Source organism: Falco punctatus (genome assembly GCF_963210335.1).
Source record: "Falco punctatus genome assembly, chromosome: 1".
In the NCBI taxonomy this organism is placed as follows: Eukaryota; Metazoa; Chordata; class Aves; order Falconiformes; family Falconidae; genus Falco; species Falco punctatus.
Genome location: NC_137580.1, coordinates 47543795 through 47567811, shown reverse-complemented (window position 1 = coordinate 47567811; position 24017 = coordinate 47543795). Strand labels below are relative to the sequence as shown.

The following is a 24017-nucleotide window of genomic DNA, read 5'->3' as shown; positions in this document are numbered from 1 at the left end:
CCCTCCATCATGCTTAGCCAGTGGGAATTATGTACTGAAGGGCTAACCACAGGAAATAATCTATATGAAGGGGGAAGGAGGAAGACAAACAATGCTGGCACTAGAAAAAGGCAATTCATCTAGCTTGACAATTCACACTAATTTTGTTTGTAAAGACACAAAAAATAGGAAAATGCAGAGCAGATAGCACTGGTGTTGCACTCAATTACAAACCCAAATACTTGTTCAAGGAGCTAACAGGGCTATCATCAAGTAGGTCACTCATTTAGCCCTCCAAAAGGTGAAGTATGGTATTGCTTCATGTTAGGAACAACATATTCATAAATGTATTAGAAGTTCTAAAGAGACAGCCATCACACTAGTCCAAAATTAGAAACTCACTATCCAAGCATCTCCACAGAAAATTCTTATGAGCAAAATGGTTTCTATCTCTTTTGACTTATGATACTGCTAAAATATAGTTTGTGAGATCCCAGGTAAATCCCTCTTTAGCCAATAAAAAAAAAAATCCTTCTTTGTATATGAATAATGAGAAAAATTACAACATTGAGACATCAATAATTTTAGTTACACTTCTATTGCAATTTTAATCTTTACAATGTAATAAAGTTGACTCTCTGTGTCATTGGTTTCTTTATTAAATATAATCACACCATTACAGAACTTGACTCATCTGCAAGACAGGTTCTCCAAAAGCTTCCCTTTCTCAACAAGTCATATTATCAAAACTTATCACTTGGATTTAAGGAAACATAACATCATATATCCATAGTTTAGTAATTCCTAAAATTATTCCTAAAATAAATTGTTGATGACAAACAAGCTGACAAGCTGAGGTGGGGAGACAATCTAGAAAGCTCAATCTACCTTGCATATAGATAACAAAGCAGGTTTGCTATGAATGACTTAAAAATACAAAAATATTATTCTTCTCACCATACCCCAAACCTCATTTGCTTCTTTCCCAGCAGTGAAGTCCTTTAGGACCTTTGATACTAAGTCAAAACATCAAAGGAGTTTTCAGCATAAACTAAAATTATTTGAAAGGAAATACTTATTCCAGTTGAAGCCTTTATCATTACAGGTTTTCTATCTAGGGAGAGGAATTATAAAAAGTATGAGTAGTACAGATACACTGGACTTAGTCAAAAAGATCAGTACTTTCTGGTTTAGCAAAAGTTATGAGTTAAGAGGAAGGGGTTGGGGGTAGGTGAGAAGGCTGTCCCCACCTCACCCATTTTGGGAGACACCCTCAAACAGAACCAAAATGAAAAGCCTCTACTACCTCCTACTAAATAAAACTCAAGTCTAAGTTACTTGGCCAACAAGACCTTGTGCCAAAATTTTTTATAAGATTTAACTATTTACAGGCTCATCACAGGGGGAGGGGGAGGAGGGGGTAAGTCACCTGTACACAGCCCTGATTTTCAACTTAAGGCATAATATTAGTAGTTGGACAAAGTTAAAGGCATTTCTCCTCCCTCAGCACTGTATGGAAAACTGCTGGTACTGTGAGCATCTGCTGAATCCCATACATAGCTTTAAAAAGTCAGTGCAAAAGTATACATAATCACAGTATGACCAGACACATACAAAAGCCTAAAAATAGAGCAGGGAGGAAGGAAATAAGAGCAGTGAACAATGCAGAATAGGAGTAAAACCAGCCTTCTTTCTACTTCCAGTTGTTTAAGGACTCAGGTCCTCTGAATGTAGGTAAAAGCAACACTTCCAGTGGATTTACACAGAACCGATTATTTACCTGCTGCATCTTATTTTCTTTTGGGTCCTCAGAGCCAAGATTTAACAATTCTACTCTAGCACAGTAACCAGAGTAGACAGAAGTCTAAACAGCTACTTAAATTCACAAACCCATGAAACCTTGATTGATAAAAAGCTACACTCAAACACAGCCAACTTAAAAGAAATGAGCTACACTGCAAATAAAGGTGCCTGAAATTATCCTAGGAAAGTTTTTTTCAGTAGTACCTCAGACAACTTGAAGTAGTACTTTCAAAAGAACACAGATATTATTATTCTGTAATGAATTTTAAGGAAGCAACATCTATATTCCATGCCCTTCCTCCCACACGTTCTTCAATAGAACACTCAATTCTTCTTTCAGCTGAATCTTAGAATACATCCTTCAAGAAATGAGCACCTGTTAGGAAATGAGTAGTTCACAGATTGTAGTGCCACAATATGAAAATGTTCGCACACACAAAAAATGCTACAATCTCTACAGGAACTAAGAAGGGTTCATAAACCAGAATTAAGAATATGAAACTCTGATCTGTATGCTGTTACAAGACAGATGGATTTATAATCACTTAGTTTTTTAACTGGAAGTTAAAGCCAGGTTATACTTAAACTTTTTTTATCTGTTTTGTTTTATTAAACAAGGATAACTTACTTCCTTGGATGTTAAATTGAATACTACAGACTTAAACTATTCATTCCATGAAACTTACAGATGGGTATATTCATTCCTACCTCAAGCACTGTAATAAACCCCCCAGCCTTTTTCTTTTTTTTAAGGTCTGATGGGACAACTAATCACTACCAAATAATATCCCAAGGACAAAAAAAAAAAAAAAAAAAAAAAAAAAGAAAAAATGTTTTTTTGTAGAAGTGTCCAGACCCTATCAGAAGTCCTGCTGTGCTTTGCAGATGCTCTAAGTTGAATTCCACTGCTAAAACCAAACCTACATAAGTTGTACTTAAGAAAATTATCTAAGTGCTGCCTGACACATGATCTCATAAAATCTTATTAGCAAAGGCCAAAGACCTTCCTGAATTAATTCCTATTTGGGTGTTTTTTCCAGAAGATATGATCTAGTATAAGCCCTATTTAAAGACTGCAAGTAGCAAATAATCTAAAACAGAAATCACCTGGGTTCAGAATCAATTAGCAAATTTTTTTTTTTCCTTCTTGATCATCAGTTTTCTTCTGTTGTGTATTCAGATGCTTCCATCTGATGAACCATTTATCTGTTACCTTCTGAGAAACCAGAAAGAGTTAGAAAACGGGCCCCTTGGAAGTCAGGAACAAATTAGCGTGATCCTTCCTACAAGGTAGCCACAAGAACTGGTATGCAGCAAGAAATCCCCACTGGATACCAAATAACTTCTCTGTTACTCCATTACATGCCACTGTGAATAGATTCAAGGACCAGGTTAGTCTTTTTTTAGTACACAAAATATTGTGCAGCTAGGCATAGGCCATCAGCACAGCCACTGAAAGTTAATCTATCTAGCTAGGTAAATCACATGGAATTTGGCAACGCTTGCCTGAATACCGTTTGTTTGTAGCATAGGAACAAATACTGGTTTTCCACAATCAGACGAGAGCTCTTATTATCCCTTCCCAAGTCATTACATCCTCTGGAAGCTTTATGAACAAAATTTCATGTTTCCTTCCAAGCCAACACAAAAAAGTTAACAGCATTACCACAGTTCTCTGCAACCCATTAACAATATACCATTTTACAATTAGTAACTGAAGGTTTTCTGGGACAAAAATCTGGAAGATCCACATTATCTGGGAACAAAAATGCTCCTACTGCATTCACAGAGCTAATAAGCTGAAGTCACCCTTACTTGTTCAAAAGCAGTACACCCAGACGCAGTGCTACCCCAGCCCTGAAGATAAAACTCCCCAACCATCCCCATGGCCCTGCAAATATTCATTCTCAAGGAAAATGTATGCTTCCAAGCAACAGTTATTAATATCATAGCAAACCTGCACTGACTGAAGTCTCTGGTGGTTAATGGTTAATTGCCTTCCAGCAGAGAAGGATTGCTACAGGAGAAAGCAACGGATCCCTGATGCCGTGAAAAATGCCTATGACTGCAAGTCCCATCTTCTCGTTTTATCTTCCTCTGAACCTAAAACCATCTGTCTCATCTTACAAAGAACTAGAAGTATCAGAACCACAATTTATACCATGCTTAAATCTATGAACACATACTAGAAAAATATATATCATCTACCATACTGAAATTCACACTGTATTGCAATAAATGAAAGATACGGCCCTTGAGCAGGTGCAAGGGGGGCGCAGAATAGAAGCTTAAAACTGCACTTTCATCTAACTGTCAAACTTCACTGTTAACTACAGCACCACTATTTGCACGAATTGGCAGCTTCAGCTGATGAGCCATTTCCTCACAGCATCACAAATAGAGGAAAAATTTACCTCCAGAACAAAACAAAACATTGGGTTGGGCCATTAAAAATAATTTAAAAAATGTATCTATATATAAGTTTAAGGGAGGAAGGTAAGTTGTAGTATTTCTATACTAAATCTCATCTTAACTTCTTCCCTTAAAACTTACTTTGTATACTAGAACAGTAACACTTCAGCAAAGACACTGTGAAGACAGGAAGAATCGAAGCCCTACATTTTGGACAAGTCAAAAGGCTGCAAACCATGACACAGAACTTGTGCTCATCTTTCTTGTACCTTCATTCTTCTCAACGAAAAGTTTTTTAACAGAACAAAAGCCGAACAACTATAATAAAGTATGAGGCACTCAGCTCTTAAGTTGTGTGTAACCAAGAAACTACAGCACACCTATACCTGTGCAACCAATTACTTGGCTAAATAAGGCTATTTATTCAGATTAAAGCCAGCAGCAATTAATATCCTTCTTTGTATTTTGCATTGCACTGATCTGAGATACTGCATGCAAATTGAAAAATACGTTATTAGAAATTGGTTATTTTTTAAGTATCACTGTGCACATGTCTATTAAATGATTTTTACTGATAATTCTCTAACTTCATCCCTTTCATCTTATTCAAATAATTATTCATAGTTTACATTTTCAGCTGTCAGAATTTTTCAATTTCTAGCCCTAAATCAAGAAATTTCACATCTTAAGGGAACATTTCAAAAAAAGTCAGAGACACTGACAAGTGTCTTGTGCTGTATTTGCAACCTTCTGAGGTTAATTCTCTATCAAGATTTGGAAGTGAATGGGGAGAAGGATTTGGTTATACCCATGGCTTATGCTCATCCGTAAGACCATGAAAATCAAACAGGATTCCAAGATGCATCACGCTCTTTTCAAGAGACACTGGAAATTCTTAGTGCTGCTTTGCAGCCCTGTGGAAGAAAGCTCATTTAGTCAACCACCTTCAAGAAATTACAAACTGGAATAGACATGGTGACAGCCCAGCAGTGTCATCAGCAAGAGGCTGGTTCATTTAGCTTAGCTAAGCAATGAAGGTGCCTCTGTCAATGCACTGGGGATAGATGGAAGACAAGAATTAAACTGAGCACAGTGAAACCAGAATAAAATGTCCTGGAATACATTCCAACTGAAGTAAAATACTATCAGTCACAGCATGAAGGATGTGAAGCAGAACTGAAGATAGGGATAGTGAAGATCTATTTCAAATGAAGTGGAATAGTTTATGAAAGATCTTTTACAGTATTTCTGCAGATAGACAGTACCTAAAAGGCTGCCCAGATCCCTTCACATTTTTATCACCATTCACATGAAAAAGCTTTGCAGTTGCCCAAATATACCTGCAATTCAATTGTAATAGATAAGCTGCCTGTGCCTTTTTTTAAGTTCTATTTGTGGCAAGGAACATGAAGGGAAATTTGCCTACAGTAGTTCTTATAAGGCTGTTACATATCTCCTAACGCTGCATTTAAAATAAAAACCACAAAAATTTAGCATTTCAAGTTTTGTATAAAGCTATGTACAATCTGCAAGGTAAAGCAAACTTGAAAACCTGAAACCAAATTAAAATCAAATTAATATTAAGCCATAAGGGAAAGAGGAAGAGGAAATCATGACTTTTACTGTTGAAGTTTAGTAATTAATTATATTTAAAGAGTTTTATGCACAGCATTAAATGCTATTCCCTAGCTGACAAATGAAATGGGAGCAGGTATACAAAATAAACAAAACTAATTTAAATGCAGACAAACTGAAACTTGAGCAAAAAGAGTCCTGGGCCTGTAATACCCAGATGTGCAGCTACCAAGAACCCAGGCTCTCCAGGGGAAAAGGGGAGGGAAGGAGATTTTGGTTTAATTACGCACATCACAAACTCTTTAGGAGCCCATACCCCACATGTAATATTTCCCTTCACTGTAGCCAAATACGACACAGCAGAACAGAGCCAATCCACCTCCTACCAGGATCCTGCCTTTCCTCTACTAAAAAAATGTTCAACATTTTTTCCAGCAATCATACAGCCATATGTGCTACAAAAAAAAAAAAAAAAAAAAAAAAAAAAAAAAAAAAAACAAACAAAAAAAAAAAACCAACCCAACAACAACAAGACAACACAAAAACACACACCAAAAAACCCACACAACAAAAGTCTAATAACAAAGATGATTCAAGCATTTCTTTTCCCCAGTAGAACGGTCAAAAGTGTTCTGAGCAGGTAGTTAAAATCCTGCCAAGTAGTCTCAACTAGCCCTGACAGTTAATTACCATGCTTTTATTTATTATTTTTTCTCTAATAGAGAGTTGTTCGAGATGTAATCTGTTGTTTATAGCTCAACCCTGAACAGAAATATGTAAAATGAACACAATTATGCAAAAGAACAAAAAAACCCAAGAAGTGCCAGCACCTTCCCTATGAACAGTAAGAAGCATTCATACAAAGGCAAGTTTAAGGCGCATAGAACAACATCTAGGAATTAACTACTTGATTATGTAGCTTCCATGACACAGCCATAAATGCTCTACTCCAGGAATTATGTTAGAAGAAAATGACCTCACCTGGTAACTGGTAAAGGGTTAAACATGCACACTCTTGACAGCAAAATCTCCTAAAATATTAAGTAAAACCATGAATGGGAGAGGGCGTTTTCAGGAAGATCCACCAAATACAATTTCAAAAACTAGTCATGTTTTTGCCATAACAGAGAAACAAGACGGCCAGACAAATTGTATACACTGTATTCAGACATGACAGAGAAAATACAAGGGAGAGAAATAATTCTAAGCCCCTTCAATTCTGCAAAAAACAGCATCAATGAGAATCAGAGTCCTAGATCAACAGCTAGAATTAAGAGCAATCAGCAAAATTACAGGAAGAGATGCAGCATCAGAACTGCATTCAAAGGTTATGCTTGGAACAAATCACTACAAAGTTAATAAAAACACGTTAAGCTAATATACATAGCCGACTACCTCAGTCCTTGTACTTCATTATTCCCTAATTGCCCAGCTGTAGATGTTCACCATTCATGCATACATCACATCACGTACTAAATTTATTATAGCCACATTAAATATACTACTGAAACCTAACACATGGTGTGCTTCAACTACCACTACGGCAGGGACCAGAAATTTACTGAATTAACTGAGGAAACATGTAAAGCTTAAAAGTCCTTTGACCCAAGCATTTGATATACTGCTGCAACTTAAGAAGCTGAGATCTGAGAGTTCAGGGAGTCTATTCAGCTACCCATCACCAAAAGGCAGGGGTGCTAATAGCAGGAAGCCAACCATGATGCCAACATACGTAACTGAAACAAAAAAGTGGCATCTCCAAAACTCTCATCTCATATGTTCCCTGACCCAAAGATGCAAGGGCTACATTCAGATACGAAACCAAACTGAAGTCCTTGCTGGATTTGTAGGAAGAGTTGCTTATATTTCCTACACTGAAGAAGTTAACAAGGAAAAAAATCCAGTGCAGTACATTCTTCATTACAGATTGTCTTATGAAGTGGTCTGGGGGGTTTGGGTGTGGGTTTTGGTTTGGGGGTGGGGTGTTAAGGAGATGTAGGAGGCAGCTGAGACATCTGTGATTGTGAGGTCTTTCAGGCAACCTATGAAGAGACTGCCAAAGACAAAGGAGCTAAACAGTTTTATCAGAGAAAAAGTCATAGAGAACAAGGTGTCTGCACACACCATCTAGGACTGCATACTGATCCAGTTGTTGTCTGCCTTCTTCAGACCCAGGAAAATCAAAATGGTTGTCTGGAACAACTCTTACGAGGAGCAGAAACCACGTATATCAGGTCTAACCAACAGGCAGATATGCAACACCTCAAAGGTGTTGCAGAAAGCTGTTCAGCATTCATCCCTCACGCCAACCACTGTTGGTATCAGTTCATGGCTGCTTATCAACACTGGTACTAGTTATACTGCTAACAACGACCAAGAATGAGTAAGAAGCTCCCCATCAGCCTTCCATATCCTAACACTGTCAGGAACAACTCATCCTGCAGACAACCCCACTTTTGTAAATGCTATCAGAGGACAGCTTTGGCTGCTCTGATCGTGTGATGGGGGTTCCATGTGCTGGTACATGAGAATGTAGAAGATTTCAAGTAATTAACACACAAAAGAAGCTCTTCCTGTTAACATGAGTAAAGAATATTTTACGCTAGCATCAAGAGTCCAAAGATAATGTAGTAGAACAACCTGAACAAGAGCCTAAGAACAAGTAATTATTCATGCAAAGTTTATCAAAAACAAGCAGCCAATTCATCAATCTTAGAGGTACGGATACTAATGTATGAAGCATACAAAAAGCAGCTAGAACTCTCTGAACGTCATCAAGACTATGATCTACTCCCTAAGAGTCCATTCCCAGCCGGAATACTAACAGAAAGAGGATATAGTCAGTTCATAGGAAAACAAACAAACCAAACAAACAAATTCAAGTGCCCAGCAGTGTTTTATGCCCTATACTTAAAGGATACAAGCATCACAAATGCAGAGGGAGGTATCTTGGAAGTCCAGAAATCATAAAAGTAAAAAAGCACATGAGTGCTATCACATTGCAAGCTTACTACAGACCATAAAAAAATGGAGGACAGACATGATCACTCTCAAGCCTGCTCAGAAAAGGTAACAAAAGCATAGGTCTTACTGTTACAAGGAGATACTAAGAACCTAAGCACCTACTGGGAACAGAACACTGCAGAACTCCAGTGAGAGTTCAAGGAACCTGCTTTTTTAAAACATAGCAACCAGAGACTCTTCCCTTAGTTGTAGCCAGCAAGAAAGAAGTGGTTGACAGTAAACAATGAGAGATTTTTATTGCAAGTGAACCATCAAGTCAATGGTTACTGAAGAGGGAAAGGAAGACAGAACAGCAAAAGACAAGATTTAACATCACTAAATAAGAGCTCACAGAAGGCGAGTCAAAGGCAAGGAAGAGCTAATTCTCCAGTGACACAATAGATACAAACAAATTCAAGAAAATAAAGCACAGCAAGAGAATAGCAAACATAGCAAGAGAATAATGATTCAGAAAAAGCACACAGAAAGGGAATAATAAGCATAACAATGGCAAAAGAATACAGGGGACAAATTAAAAAGGCTAAAGGCACAAAATGAAATAATTCTCACAGAACAGCTTGAGGCTACTAAGAAATCGTTCTACCAGTACACTACTACTACCAAGAGAATTTGTCCATTACTGAATGAAGAGGGAAAACAGATTAATGAAGAACAAGTCCTCACTGAAGAGATCAACTACAAGCAGGTGACTAGCATAATCAGCACAAATAAATGAGTAAAAATACCCCCTCAGAGGTGGCCTATTACTGGAAATAGTCATATTTTTTTTTCTAAGTTAGTTAGATTTTATAACATTCAACCAATTTGCTCAGGAAATCATCTGAGCCACCTCAAAATCAATAATCCCATCTCTGAAAACTTGTGGAGGATGTCTGAGATATCAGAAGCTTAGAAAAAGCTGAACTATATAAACCCTTTCTTTAAAGCAAATAAATGTCATAGCTAAAAAAAATCATAAACAAACAACAACAACAAACACAACTGAGGGAGAAAAAAGAGAAAGGTGAAGGGCAAAAACACTTGAGGAATAATACTGGCTTCTCTTCAGTCCCAGAAAAGTTAAGTCAAATATATTCAAACAAGTCTTTTTAAGCACTTAGGTAGTATATGTAAAGGAGGAACAGCCACCTTGGTTTTGTCAAAAACAAGACATGTCAAACAAGTACAACTGCCTTCTGTGACAGTTAGACAGGGGAGAAAGAATACAGGGGAGAAAGAATACATGTCATGATTTACTTGATTAATGTTTGTGACAGTCTTAATTACTGAGATGTTCTCATAGTCAAACTAAAAAGCAGGATCTTGATAGAACTACCATGAATTTCCAAACAGGCACAGATGACTGACTATATGCAGAAGAGAAGTCAACAAGGTCAGACTGTTGGAAAAAAGCTAATGCCACCTTGGGATGTATAGCTTATGTGACACATGACATAATCCTTCCACGTAATACTGCTCTGGTAAGTCTCAGAGGGACATTGCAACTCATTCTGAACACAGGTCTTCAAACCAGACATGAACAGCTGGAGTAAAGGCACAAGAGAACAACTACCAGGTGTAGACAATATTACCTGCCAGGAAACGCTGAAAGAATTGGGGGCACTAAGCTTACAGATCAGAACACTGAGGAGAGGAAAAGTCAGTTCACCACAGCAAACAGAACAAGCGATAAAATGTTCGAATTGCAGCAAGGCAGATTTCTATGTAACGGCCAAGTATTTAAGGACAAAGATAGGCTGCTTGGCAAGGTCTGGCAGTCTCCCATCCACAAGGTCACTTTAAAAGCAGGTTAGACAAACAAGTGACAAGAAGTATAATCAGCACTATCTCCACTGGCCAGCAGACAGACAAATGAATGAGATAAAAACAAGGATGGAATGAAACTTGAAGTCAGGATTTTATAGCATTCATAAGAAACTCTGGAATATTACATTCAGCTCTGGTATTAAACTTTAGGAGATGGTTTGAAAATTGCAGAAGGAACCATAAAACTACATGAGAGCCAGCACACACACTTGAATAATTGAGTTTAATGAGTTTTGATTATGAAAAAGGAAGTTGAAGGGTAATTCTGTTACTATAAACAAGTACCTTCACAAGAACAAAACATCAGGTTCTAATGGGCTCTTTAACAAGAAAGATCTCCAAACCCACCCCCAAGAACCGTGGTCTATTCAGCAAAGATACCTTTCTAACAGAAAGAAATTTAAGACAGGTCTTTCAGTAAGATTTTAGCAAAGCATTTTGCTATTTCAGACTAGCAGCAAGTCTGGCTACTTGGCTAGCAAGAGATTTAAAAGGTTAAGCAAGCATAGCCAAATAAATGCTGTGAGAAACAGTACTCTAAAAGATGGTTGCTTGGATTTATGTCTGCTTCCTATAGTGCAATTACAAAAACAAACAAAAAAATTAAATAAAATTAATTGTATTTTTCAGACAAATCATTCACCTTTTAATACATATCAAGGCTGATAAATACCAATACTGTTGTCCTTCAATATTTCAAAAGAAGATAAAAAGCTCTCTAATCAGTAGAGTCTGCTTAAGATGATTCACAAAAGGTAAAAATAGAGCCACAAAGCTCAAGTTCCCTGGTCTACCAGCTCCTGATACACGCCTGTGCTCTGCCTGCCTGCTCAGTGCCCGCTCACCATTTATGCAAATGCATGCTTTCTCTCATGAACATACAAGTAAAAGTGATTAGGAAGACACAAAAAAAAAAAAAAAAAGACAGCCTGATTAGAAAGATATACCCACACAGTAACAGTGGGACACAGTTATCCTTTATGCCTTCCCCACCACCATTTTCTGGCATTATAGGGAAGTTTTAAGCCTATCCAATGTAATTTCCTTTAAAAGTAGGCCAACTAGATCAGGATGTCTGGCTTTCCAGGAAGAGGAGCTACTGTCATCCTCACTACTCACTAGCATTGATCAAATTTTGCTTAAGAGGAAAGGCAGAATAACAACAAACTACTGAAGGTGCAGACACAACAGGTGCCAAAAAGACATCTTCCAGTGATCCTCTCAGGATTTAATGAAAGGGATTCATGCTCCACTAAACCCCAGTAAACCCCACTAAGCAGAGACACCTACAAGAGAAATAATCATCAGACATAACACCTCCCTGACCATGTACTAACACTTAATAGATTATTCCTATACTTATCCAAACCCTCTAATGTAATGGACAGCCCCTCTACAAAACATCCATTCTAGTGAAAAAGAGTAAGGACACTAAAAATTTAGTAGTTGTAAACATAAAACCTCAAAAGCATCAATAAAGGCAGAGTCCATTGCACCAGCTTCTGCTGATCATGACTTAATAGAAACAAGCTTTGCATTTAACTTCAGAAGTGAAATTACTCAAGCAAACTACACAAAAGAATATATTTGTGGCAGAAGCGTCAGAGATAGGACAATGCAAGCAAAACAAAACAGTGAAGACTAACTTCCTGCTATAAGAAAAAAAAAAAGGAAATGCATGAATCACAAAGAAACCATGGAAAATTCTTCTCTCATCAGAATCATTCATCCCTAAGTTTGGAAAACAATTACAATGTAAAAGCACAAAATATTTGGGATTTATTTTATTTTATTTCCATTAGGGCAATACCTCAAGTATCCTTGCATTATAACATTCCACACTATGTATCAGCCATTTCACCAAGCTAACACTTCATGAAAAAAGCTAATGATAGGGCATGTCAACTTTATCAGGATTATCATAAATATTAACAGGCTTGGGAGTAACTTTCTTTAATGGATTTTTTTAGCATCTTCAGTACAGAGGTTTAACACTAGTTAGGATCCTCTAAACTTTAACAGAGACCAGACAGGGACTGCCATAGACTTTTGCAGCTTTGCTGTCAAATCATCAGAAGTACCTCATTGACTGGATGAGCCAATCTCACCAACAGGTAACATCATGAGGTACAACCCACTGACTCCTGAGTTTGTTTCAGAACTGGCTTCACATTTAGACAAATACTCATTTCCATGTCCTTAGTCAAAAGCCACAAAAGGCAAGCACACATTCAGACTTCTATTCAAAAGCTCTACTTGTACTTAAGGAATCAAATCCCACAGGCCATTACTAGTAATGTTTTAACAAATTCCTGGGGACCAGAACAATCCCTTAAATCTTAAATTGTCACTGGATTTTTCAGCTGATTATAAATGAAAATACAGGCTCAGAATTACTGTAAGTATTGACAAAAGAATATTCCTCTTCATTCTTATTATGAAGACATAAGACCAAGTTTAAAAAACATGCAACAAGCAGGCTAAAAAAATATTCAAAGTATGCACAACTAAGTGTCATGATGTCCCCATAATTCTGAAAACCAGTAATTTAGGTCACCAACAACAACACTTCCGAAAATACTGAATAATAACTAATAACTTAGTTACGATGCAATGCTCCTCAGTATAAAGTTGTTGTTCCTCCTACGTAAGGTTTCAAACATATAGCTAGTGGAGAATACTGTACAAGTATGGTAGCCTGATTTCAGGACAGAAAAAAAATACATAATTTTTTTCCAATGAAAACATAAGAATCTTTTTTTTAAAGCAAAGTATATCTGAAAGTTATGGACGCTTAATTTTGTCCACTTTTATTCCTGTGGTTCAGACTCTTAGCTAGTTATAACACTAACAAAAAAAACAACCAACCAGTCAGCTTCAGGCTGCTGCTGCAAGCTATCTCAAATCACAGCAGACACCAGTACAATCCCCTGCAGGCGCCCTGAAAAGAAGCGGAGAATGACACTACGGTGGAGATGAATCTTGGGAGTAGCCAGGAAAAGGTAAAGATAAAATAAAGACGATCACACAGATAAAACTGCAAAGTTTCTTCTGACACTAAAGGAGTGTTCTATCTCTTGCTGAGTGACAAAATAAAACTTTAATTCATCTTAAGCCTATGCCAGCAAAGACTTGGGTTTCAACTGCACATTATCTATTGCCACATAGATAAGTTATGGCCATTAAAATGAAGTGGGGAAAAACTTCTAGCGAACCTCAGTTAAACCACTAACTTGCCATCTGTTGTGGCAGCAGCTTATTGAAGATAAGCAGCCTGGAAGCATTATGGCAATTAAGAAATCTTTTGGTCATTAACTCCACACCAATTAAACATTAAAGGCTGGCAAAACTGTACTGTGGCTCAGGACTGCTTTTTAAGGCAAACTCTTCTGTTCCCAATGACTGGCTTCACTATGAGACCCAGTGTGGTGAAGAACCTTTAAACATTTACTCAGGCACTTCTTTGCACATCAGCAGCCCTAACACATATGTACATGTTCTAATAAAAAGTACATGCACACATACTTCATGCCTACACTTCCACAGCAACCTCACATTAACCCACATTCAAAAATAGAGTTTTAAAAAGTTTAGATACATGCGCACACGTGTATGAGCATGCACACACACATTCTCACTCACACATCTGTCCATGAAAGTGTCTCTGGGCTCGCATCAACATTAGTATTATCCAAATTCAGAGCCTCACATCCATCTCTGAAATACTCCCTACAACAAATTTGAAACATTGGGCTTAACATGCTTACAGAATTTGTAAGGGGTTCCATAACTTCTCATAATACCCACAAACTAACCAAAGTCTGCCTATGAGAAAACACATGAACCCAAGAAAGGTATTTCTAAATCACAGTTACTTTGTTGCACATACATCAATGGAAAAAAACCCACAGTATAGAAAACAGCTGCTACTGTTGTGTACAATTCAATGGTAGCACCACCTTCCCAGCTTGGGAAGAGTTCTGCTCTGAGAGCTAAAGCTACTACTTCTGCATATAAGGGAAAAAAAAAAACCAAACCAAACAAAAACAGAAAACAAGCTTTGGCTTTTCAAAACTTTCATCCCAAAACACAGAAAAAAATCCAAAAGTTTGCAGTGCCCACAGTCAGCACACTGACTCCAGCCACATCAACATACAGCTGTTTGCACTAGCTCTTTCTCTTTGAAAAAAGCCTCAAAGAGAAGAAGCAGGTGGCAGAGTGCATTCAAGTCCAGCACCCCTGTCTAAAGCCACTTTTGTTTGTAAAGAGCTGTCACTGATGCAGTCTGACAGCCCAGAGCTTAAAGCAGAACAGGAGTCAAGGTAGAGCCTTATAGCACTTTGCAGAACATGATGCGTACGTTGAATTTAATACAGTTTCCATCAAATCTCAGCACTACCCACAATGAGATATGCCCTAATAAACACATACGTAAATTTTGAAGAGTCATGGCTTGCATTAATAGACTTCTTCCAGGAGTAGGATTCGATCCACAGCCTTCTTTTCTTTTCCTCACTTCACAACGCTGATATAATTAAGTTTATTTTAGATGTCACCAAATACCAGACACTGAAAACTATAGGTTTTCAGTTATAAAACCTATAGTATTATATATTATAATACTATAATATTTCATTCTATTATATTGTATATAAATATTGTATTTATATATTTGTATTTGTATATAATTATACATAATAATTTATAATTTGTATATAATATATAATACATAATATAATATATAATTATACATAATAATTTATAATTTATAATTATACATACTAATAATTTATAATTTGTATTGTATATATTGTATTTGTTATAAGGACATGACCAAAACTTATTAGTAAAGTTAAGAAAAAGAAAGGTTATATAATGTAATTCTCAGTTAGTATGTTCAGGAGTGTTTCTTCCATGAACTCACTTGCCCATTTCAGAAGGCTAAGCACATTTCACATAACATCAATAATGCCTGCTCTTTTACAGCTCTTTCTCTTCTCATCCACATTAACTCACCTCCTACATCATCCAAGAGGAAAGAAAAAGCCACTTTAGTCTTATTCGATCTTTCCAAAGACCCCATCCTCATTCACCAATCCCAGATTTCTCTTAACTTATCAGATCTGTAACTGCCACCTGTTTCTTCTGACACATGAGGACAATAAAAATAGACCAAAAAAGGCCACTCCCTGAGAAAGCAGTATTTTGCTACATACAAAGTATATCCAGGTGCTGTTTCAGGGTCTTGCTCAGATGTTGGTCTAGCGGGCAAACATCAGGCTTATAGCTCCTAAATAGCTGGTGGTGGTGCGTAAAGAATGTTTGATGGATACAGCTCAACACTAACTCCAAGTTATTATGCACCAGCTCTGGCAGAAGCTAGACAGCCATGTTAGCACACAGCTGTGCTAAGTCCACCTAAGAGGCAGATTATGACCATGAATCCAGATCATATATTAGCTTAGATGACCAATTTTAGATGAAAGCTGTCTTGGGAGATGGATGTTCCTAACACAACATGCCATACGCGTTCTCCCCCTTCCCACTCCACCCAATAGCTTTCTGAGTGTTATAACGAAATGAGATACCCATTACTGTACATCTCCTTCAGCTTCTGATGCTGTAGAGGAACACATGTACTACTCTACCCTTCACTCTCCAATACCCTCTTTGGGAAATAATTTCAGCAGTTTCTTCTGCTCAGCTTGTAGATTTCCTAAAGGAGGAGAGACCTTAAGTGGGAGGGGAAAAAAGAAAACTACACAAAAATAACTATCAATTATTTCACTGTTGCCCATAGAAGTCTAAGTAATAAAAGCCTTAGGCCAGACTTAAAAGTTGACAGTGTTTAAATTCCTAATTCAGAAAATTAAAGATAGTTATGGGTTCATGGAGCCCTTGACATTTTTTTTTTTACACAACTACTGGATTTAATTAGATAGCTAACATATAAACCACATATATTTAATAAAAAGATATTAATCACTAGAGTTTTATATGCTAGCAATGCATATATTTGTATACAATCTCTAGAAAGCTTACCTCATCAACATGTTCACAGATGTGGGATATAAACCAACCACTGCCCCATTCTCTACACTGTTTCGTTTTGCTTTAACTTTTAAGCAGAGAATTTGTTGTTTCCAAAAAGAGCAACAACTGACTTATGGATCAAAGTGAGCAAAGCTGACATTGCAATGCAAGCCATGACTAAGCTAACACTTTTGATAGCATAGGCATAATTAGTATCTAGAATAAAGATGGGCATCTGAAAATTTAGATCTAGAACAGTGATGTCCCCTGGGCTGCCAGCCGGACACTTCTATCTAGCCTGCTACCTTTCCCCGGAGAAGACAAGGAACAGCTATTTAGAGGCTACAAACACTGCCCCAACAGCTGATCACATCCTCCATCTGTTCGCAGCTCAACACAGACCACTGAACTGCTGCCAAAGCAGTTAAAAAAAAAAAATAATCCAGCAGCTTTTTCTAAGAGCAATTGCCATCCATGCACACTCCCAGAAATTAGTCCTAGCTGCCTACTGCGGCACAGGGCTCCCAGCCCATCCTGCACCACCAGCAATTCACCTCCCACAGCCACATTCTAAGATGAGTAGAAGATGAGACCATAAGAGAAGCCTTAAAGCCCAGATGCCATGGCAAATCTAATCTAGATCAAGGCAGTCCAAAGCTCTGGACTTCAAAACAATGACTTCTGTAACCCTGTACAAACTTATTTACCTGGATGATTGTGGTCTCATGTTTTTCAGGTTCCTTCAGAAGTAAACACTTGACAAAGCTACTGCAAACCAGCTCAACATGTTAAAAAGGAGGACTACTGTAAAGTTCTACTGTACACAATAACTTAAGTTCATGACATTCCACCATAAGTAAAACTACGGAGGCATTTGCAAACTTTCATTTTATTTCTCCAGGCCTGAGAAAAGACTATGCATAGCAATATTTCATGGAAGTACCCAGAGCTTTTCTTCTGAGAAATGCATAGTGGAGTTAATCTTTTGTTTCCTCCCTATAAACAAGCAAAGCTGTTCTTTCAGTTTTAAGAAATGACCTAGGGCGTCACTTATCTCAACCCTTTTGAGCTCCAACTTTTTTTTTCTTTTTCTCTTTGAAAGAAGTCATAACAGAATAGGCAACTAGAGGCTAAGCATGGCCTCCTACAGAGATTTTTCATACCATCCAACTTTGGGCACCCAGCTTGTACCCAAGTCCCTCAAGGCTTCATTTAATAAAGAGTGGAGAGAGATGACCCGTCTACAGAGTGATGCAGAACAGCAGTGCCTCCCTCTCAGATGCCCGAGTATGTTCTGTCATAACTAGGAATTTTGAGATAGAGAACTACATTTGTGACTTGTGCAATGGAAGGTAAGTTGATTATTTAAGATCCTGGTTTAAGTTCACACTCCAAGAAAGTTTTTCTCCAGCACTATCACTGGTCCAACATGAACAGCTTCAGTTCAACAGCCTCAGACAGGCTTGCAGGCAAACCCATTCATTTTTCCCCTAAAATCCACTGTGTAAAACAATGCTCAAGCTAGCTTCAGCACCACTAAAGCAGGTGTACATTTATATATATATACACATATAAATTTTATATAGAAAAGATATAAAAAAGAAAAATCCATACTCCAGGATAATTGCTACGTTGCTCAGACCTATCTTTAATACTGTTTCTGGTGTGTTCCTTACATGGCTAGGAGGTGAAGGTCAATAGCATCACAGGCTGTGTTGAATTTTTACAATATAAAAATTAAGAATTCTCTTGTCAAAAAAAACAATGGCATATTTGTTTGGTTACATTCTCAGACAAGCCTCAGTTTGGGCAGTTCCCGTAATGACTTTAAAAGCAGCATCATAAACATCATTTCGCAGTTGAACTCGTTATTTGCAGCATAATAAATTTGGAACTTGCAGATTAAGATAGCAGCAGAGAAAGAGAACTCAACTGCAGCATTCTTCTATCCATTAGATTCAAATTTTTCCTTCCGTTTAATTTCCTGGGAAAATTTCACACATGGAATACTCTTTCTCACAACAGAGCAGTCCAAAGCTATCTCAGTTGTTATTAAAAAAATACGTCACCACAAGAAAGGAAAATGTGGAAACTGTTTTCATTATCTTCATAGAAAAGGATATATGACCTCCTTTCACACCAGTAAAAAAGCCCCAACAAATATTGTATCTTCTTTGATTACCTAAATCCATATAAACCTGGAACACTGCCTAGCACATCCATGAAGCCCTGTACATCCTAATCAAAGCAACTTTATTTCCCAGTTATTTCTCCTAATCACATCTCCACAACACATCTTCAGCAGACCTGTATTTGTTAAGGACCACCCCTGCTACACATACATCAGGGACTAAGCATTATTCTTGCATGCACCCAACACCACCAAATTGATTTTCCACAGCCACTAAGCGTGCCTTGCCAGCCAAGGAGATGAGCGTAAGCCTGGATCCCTTCTTTACAAAGACTGTAAAGGAGAAGGGAGCCCTCAGATCCTTTCAAGATGGGATACCACTACAAAAGGATGCATGCCATAACCAACGAAAGAATGTGGTATTAAATACCTAAATGATGCTTCAGGTACTAATTGGGACCAAAAAAAACTGTAGACAAGAACCCTGAATATTCTATCAATACACAACTATTTCAGAACTAACTTTTCATATTAATCCAGTTCCAAATTAAATCAATAATGTTTTGTTTTCACAGTCAAGAAACGAAAGTTTGGAAGGGAAAGGAGCCACTATGTTTTTCTTAAGAGTAAAAGGCTTCTCTCTCAATCTCTCAACCGTTTTGCAAGCAATACAGTAAGGGGGGGGGGGGGGGGGGTGTGTCGGAGGGAGCAAACCATTTGCCTTCACACCCTGCATCAACTGTCTCATAACAAAGCCACAAGAGAAAACTGAGCTAGTACAAGTACAGATTAGACACTGCTGAACCAGATGCCATTTTTTCAGACACCCTTTCCACATGTTTCATTTAACAATTCACAACTGATTATTCTCATTATCAGTTGACCATGATATAGCAGGTGCAGGAGGTGGGGGAGAAATGGAGCACTCAGACTGGATATACATTAAGGTCATGGGTACACACAGGCACACACTTCCCAGGGGCAGTATTATAAGATCTGAAAGAACCACTAATACGTGTGCCTGTGCTCTCAGATCTATTCACTTAAAAATGCGAATGGTATGCAAATATTCAGCTTGTTTTAAAGTTTGAAATGTTCTAGTTAGAATCATTTAAATCACAATAGATTCTCTTTCTAAATTAGCAAGTTAGCTCAACCGTACCACCTAAACGCAATGCTAATAGTTTCATTCCATTCTGTTGCATCTCCTTTTATTTAAAAAACTAAGCAGAGATAAGCTCTTCAGGGTAGGGACTACATGTCTATTTAAAAAAAAGAGAGAGTGAACTGCATTTAGTCAGAGGAACAAATATGCTACAAGACTTAAAAAGACTTACTTTTCACTGAGTAAGTGTTATCAGTGTTTAGAAGTCCCTGCTTCCTCAGCCTGAAGAGTAGACGTTACAGTACTATTCTCTTTATTGGAATTTATCTAGTTTACCTGAGCTTTGATAAAAACTGGCCAAAGTAAGTTTGCTTTCGGAGACGAGGAGGTCCTACATAAAAGTACAAAAGCTAGCTATTTGCTGAACTTCCGAGTTCCTGACAAAGCTCCTCTTTTGTATACTATTTCTTTTGACTGTTTGAATCATGGAGGGGGAAGAGAGAAAAGGGAAAAATCTCACACAACAAATCAAGCTCAGATAGCAGTGAAATGCCATGAACTATGAAGCTGTTGAAAAAACTGGTCTAAAAGGTGGCAATATATTGTCTGATATGTATAGAATCTCTATTTAAAAAGCAGTATCTCATAGTAACAGATTAGTCCAGTGAAATATTTTATGAAAATCCTAAACCAGACAGCTCTCAAACATAAGAAGACAATATATAACTACACTCGACAGACAAAAAATACTTTGAAAAATGCAAGTGAGAGAATTGTAAAATGGCTATTAAATTATTCCCCTTAATAACATAAGATCAGTCCGGTCTGTAACAAAAAATGCTCCTGTAGCTGATCAGCCACTGACGTACAACTCTTCAAAGTACCTGCACATACTAAGGAACAGCCCATTTTACTACAGCATATCTGAGTTATGCAGTGGTTGATACAGATAATCAAATGCATCTCATAGCATCAAGAATCCAACCGTAGTCAAAAATTTATAGGATCAAATTATGAAGGCCTGATGCAATGCATTACTGAATTAAAAAAAAAAAAAAAACACCAAAAAAACACCAAAAAAACCAACAGAAAGCAAAATCTATTTCTTTAAATATATACATTAAACTTCAAAGTATTTATTTTATTTTCTGGTTACCAATTACTGTTGTTTATAGGACAGTTGACTCCTCACTCCGTAACATTGCTGTAAATAGTTCTGTAAGGAAAAAACATTACTGCTGGGGAAGTCCTGCAGCAGCACCACACAACAAAATGACTTTGTTTGAGATTCCAGGTAAAATCAACAGTTACAGGTTTCCAAAACTGAGATACTCCCTTGCACTGAAACACTGCCAAACCATCCTTAATTTCACTATCATTCCAAAACATCTGACAGTACTGGAGAGGATGAATTTGGATGCCATAAAGCATGTGCATGGGGCAATGTAGCTTCCAGGAAGATTCCATTAGGAGGTGCCCACCTGCATCCCAGAACAAGACTCAGCATGTACTCTAATGCAGAATTTAGCCTACAGTCTTAAAAAAAACCTCTCCAGATAAGATGTACAAAAACCTCAATTAAAATATATTTGTTAGCTCTAACAGGCTTAGCTAGAATTTCAATAATGGCACAACACATGCTTTTAGTTTCAACCATAAATATAGCCATTTTAAAACTCCGTTCAACCTGTTTTAGAAAGCATGCTGAAATTGTATCTCATTCTGAACAATTATTGACACACAAAAATGCAGTGCACACAGGGATTATTCCTTAAATGCCATGTTTCACACTATTTCAGAGAAGTTTTGGAAGAAGCATCTAATAGAACATTAGTAGAAGGATGTGCGTACCACATCCAGAATGGATGCCCTAAAACCAAGGAAGTGACAAAAGCTGGAAATAGAAAGGATGCTAACAAGTAAAAAACATCATGCTGTGCAGCTAATATTAAATTCTGGGGGCTTTAATGCTTTATATATTTTCAGAGATTACACATTAAAGTTTGTCCAGCAGAGAATTGGCTGATGATTTCTCTTAACCACTAGCAGAAATTTTACAATATTCAGTGTAAGATGAAAGTAAAGCAACTCTGGTTACTACCTTACAGCTATTAATGCATTGCTTACTCTCCATCCAGCCAAAGCACTGTATCGAATTTGTAAGTCATCAGTCATGTAAAATACAGTTTTCTTTCTCAGCTTCATCCAGAAACAACATATGCTAGTCTTTCACTCAAAGAATGAGGTCTTGAACATGTACCCTTAACCAGCAAATTATTAATCATTAAGGAGATCACTTTTTCACATAAGTGATAGTCATGTAATGATACTTTAAGATTTCATCTTTCCTTTCATCTTTGAAGCAAGACTGTCAGTTAACTTTTAAGTACTGGCAACTTTCACATGTCATCACCATTGGAAAGGTATTGAAAACGTCAAGAAAAAGGTCACTGAAACCAGTATCCAGGAAGTAACACCAACTTTAAAGGAGTATTACAGAGTATATGCATTTACCCTTCAGAACCTGAGCACAGGGATTTATCTATCTGCAAAATCTAATTCTAAGATGCTTTTTGATTAATTAAGGTCTGCGTTACAGGTTTATTCTTGCTTAACTGAACTATTTAACAGACTTCTTAATTCCTTGCTTGGCCATCAGTCTTCAGAATCACTTAAGTGAAATGGAAACTTTTCACAAATTGTATACACATCTAAAAGTACAAGCAGAAAAGATCCATCAAGACAAAGTTACAAATACAAAGTAACAAGTTGTGCATACTTATAAGAGTATGAATAAGGTATCAGTACATGTTATACAATTTTTTTTCCCAGAAATTTAGTGCTGAAATACTGTATTTAATTTTGAAGAAATGACTTATACTTTCCAAGCAAAGACTCCTGAAGACTGAGAAATTTTATTAGGAACTACCTAATCTGAAAGAAAGAAGAAACTTGAAGTATGAAGACTAGCAGTGATGTCACCCTTTTCAGACAAATTTCAGAAAAAGATCAGATACAGTGTGATTAGGTTAGAACCTAATCTAGTCCTAGGCTACATATAACCACAAGATACTGACATCAAAATATTCAGGGAATAGCAGAGCCTTTGCTATTTGAACATCTATGTCCCATTCTGCATATTGCTCCACTTCTTATTTTATTTCCCTTGGCATTATCACGTTTATTCCAACAATACCTAGGAACCTGTGCCTGGAAGAGCTTACAATTTAAGATGCAAAACAAAACAAGATGCATCTTCCTGCTAGAGGTTTAACTAGAACAGAGCTTAGTGATGACTTGCAAAGTTACAAATAAAACTTGCACCCCTCTTTACCATTATGCACATCATTCTTCTTCTTCATTATGCACATGAATCATATAAGGGCTATTGTCCCAAAAGGAAATTATGCCTGAAATAAGCACCAGATTAGGTCAGATATACAGAAACGGTTAATCTAAAGCACTGTGGATTTTGGATAACCAACTATGAGAGTGCAGAAAGACAAGTTTTAAAGGGGAGTGGGGTGGAATTAAAAACAATCATTAAAACGCTTGTTGACCTAGCAAAATAGATGGGCATAAAGTCATATGGAGAACAAAACCCCCATTTGTTACATCATGGTGTTTCAGACACCCTACATCACAAAAGCCATTTCTTCTATTTCCCCCTCACGTGTACAACAAGTTTATGGGGGAGAGAGAGGAAACAGAGCAGGCTGTATGACATACACATGGAAGTCTGAAGACGCTGTCAGCAGGAAATGCTTTTGTAAATATGATACCTAAACGCAAGCTTTGCGTAGATAACAAAAAATTGGGGGGAATCTTCATGAGAGAAAGGAACATAACTTATTTCCTCTTTTGCCACTTAAGCCAGAAGGATACCTTTCTAACGGCCTAATCCTTGAGCAATTTTTCCTGAAAAAAGACCAAATAAACCACGCAATCTGTTCCCAATAAATTTTCCCATATTAGAGAATAATGTAACAGATCAGAGGCACCAGAGTGCAAACCACAGCCCAAGCTACAATGAACCTCCCGTGCTTAATGAAGTTGCCCACTACAAAAAGGGTTCCAACATCAACGGGAAAAAAACCATACACAATGGTATATTTTCGTGTTTTCAAGGCCTATTACTTACAACTCCTC

At 37.3% G+C, this 24017-nt stretch overlaps 1 protein-coding gene and 1 long non-coding RNA gene across 10 annotated transcripts in view; one reads left to right on the top strand and one right to left on the bottom strand.

Annotated features, from left to right (window-relative positions):
• The window catches only part of LOC308073156, a 117179-nt gene that overhangs the window by 65448 nt on the left and 27714 nt on the right, over nt 1-24017 (top strand). The window lies entirely within an intron of this gene.
• Nucleotides 1-24017, bottom strand: part of FAM193A (family with sequence similarity 193 member A) — a 153382-nt gene that overhangs the window by 103071 nt on the left and 26294 nt on the right. The gene's annotated exons all lie outside the window — the stretch shown is intronic.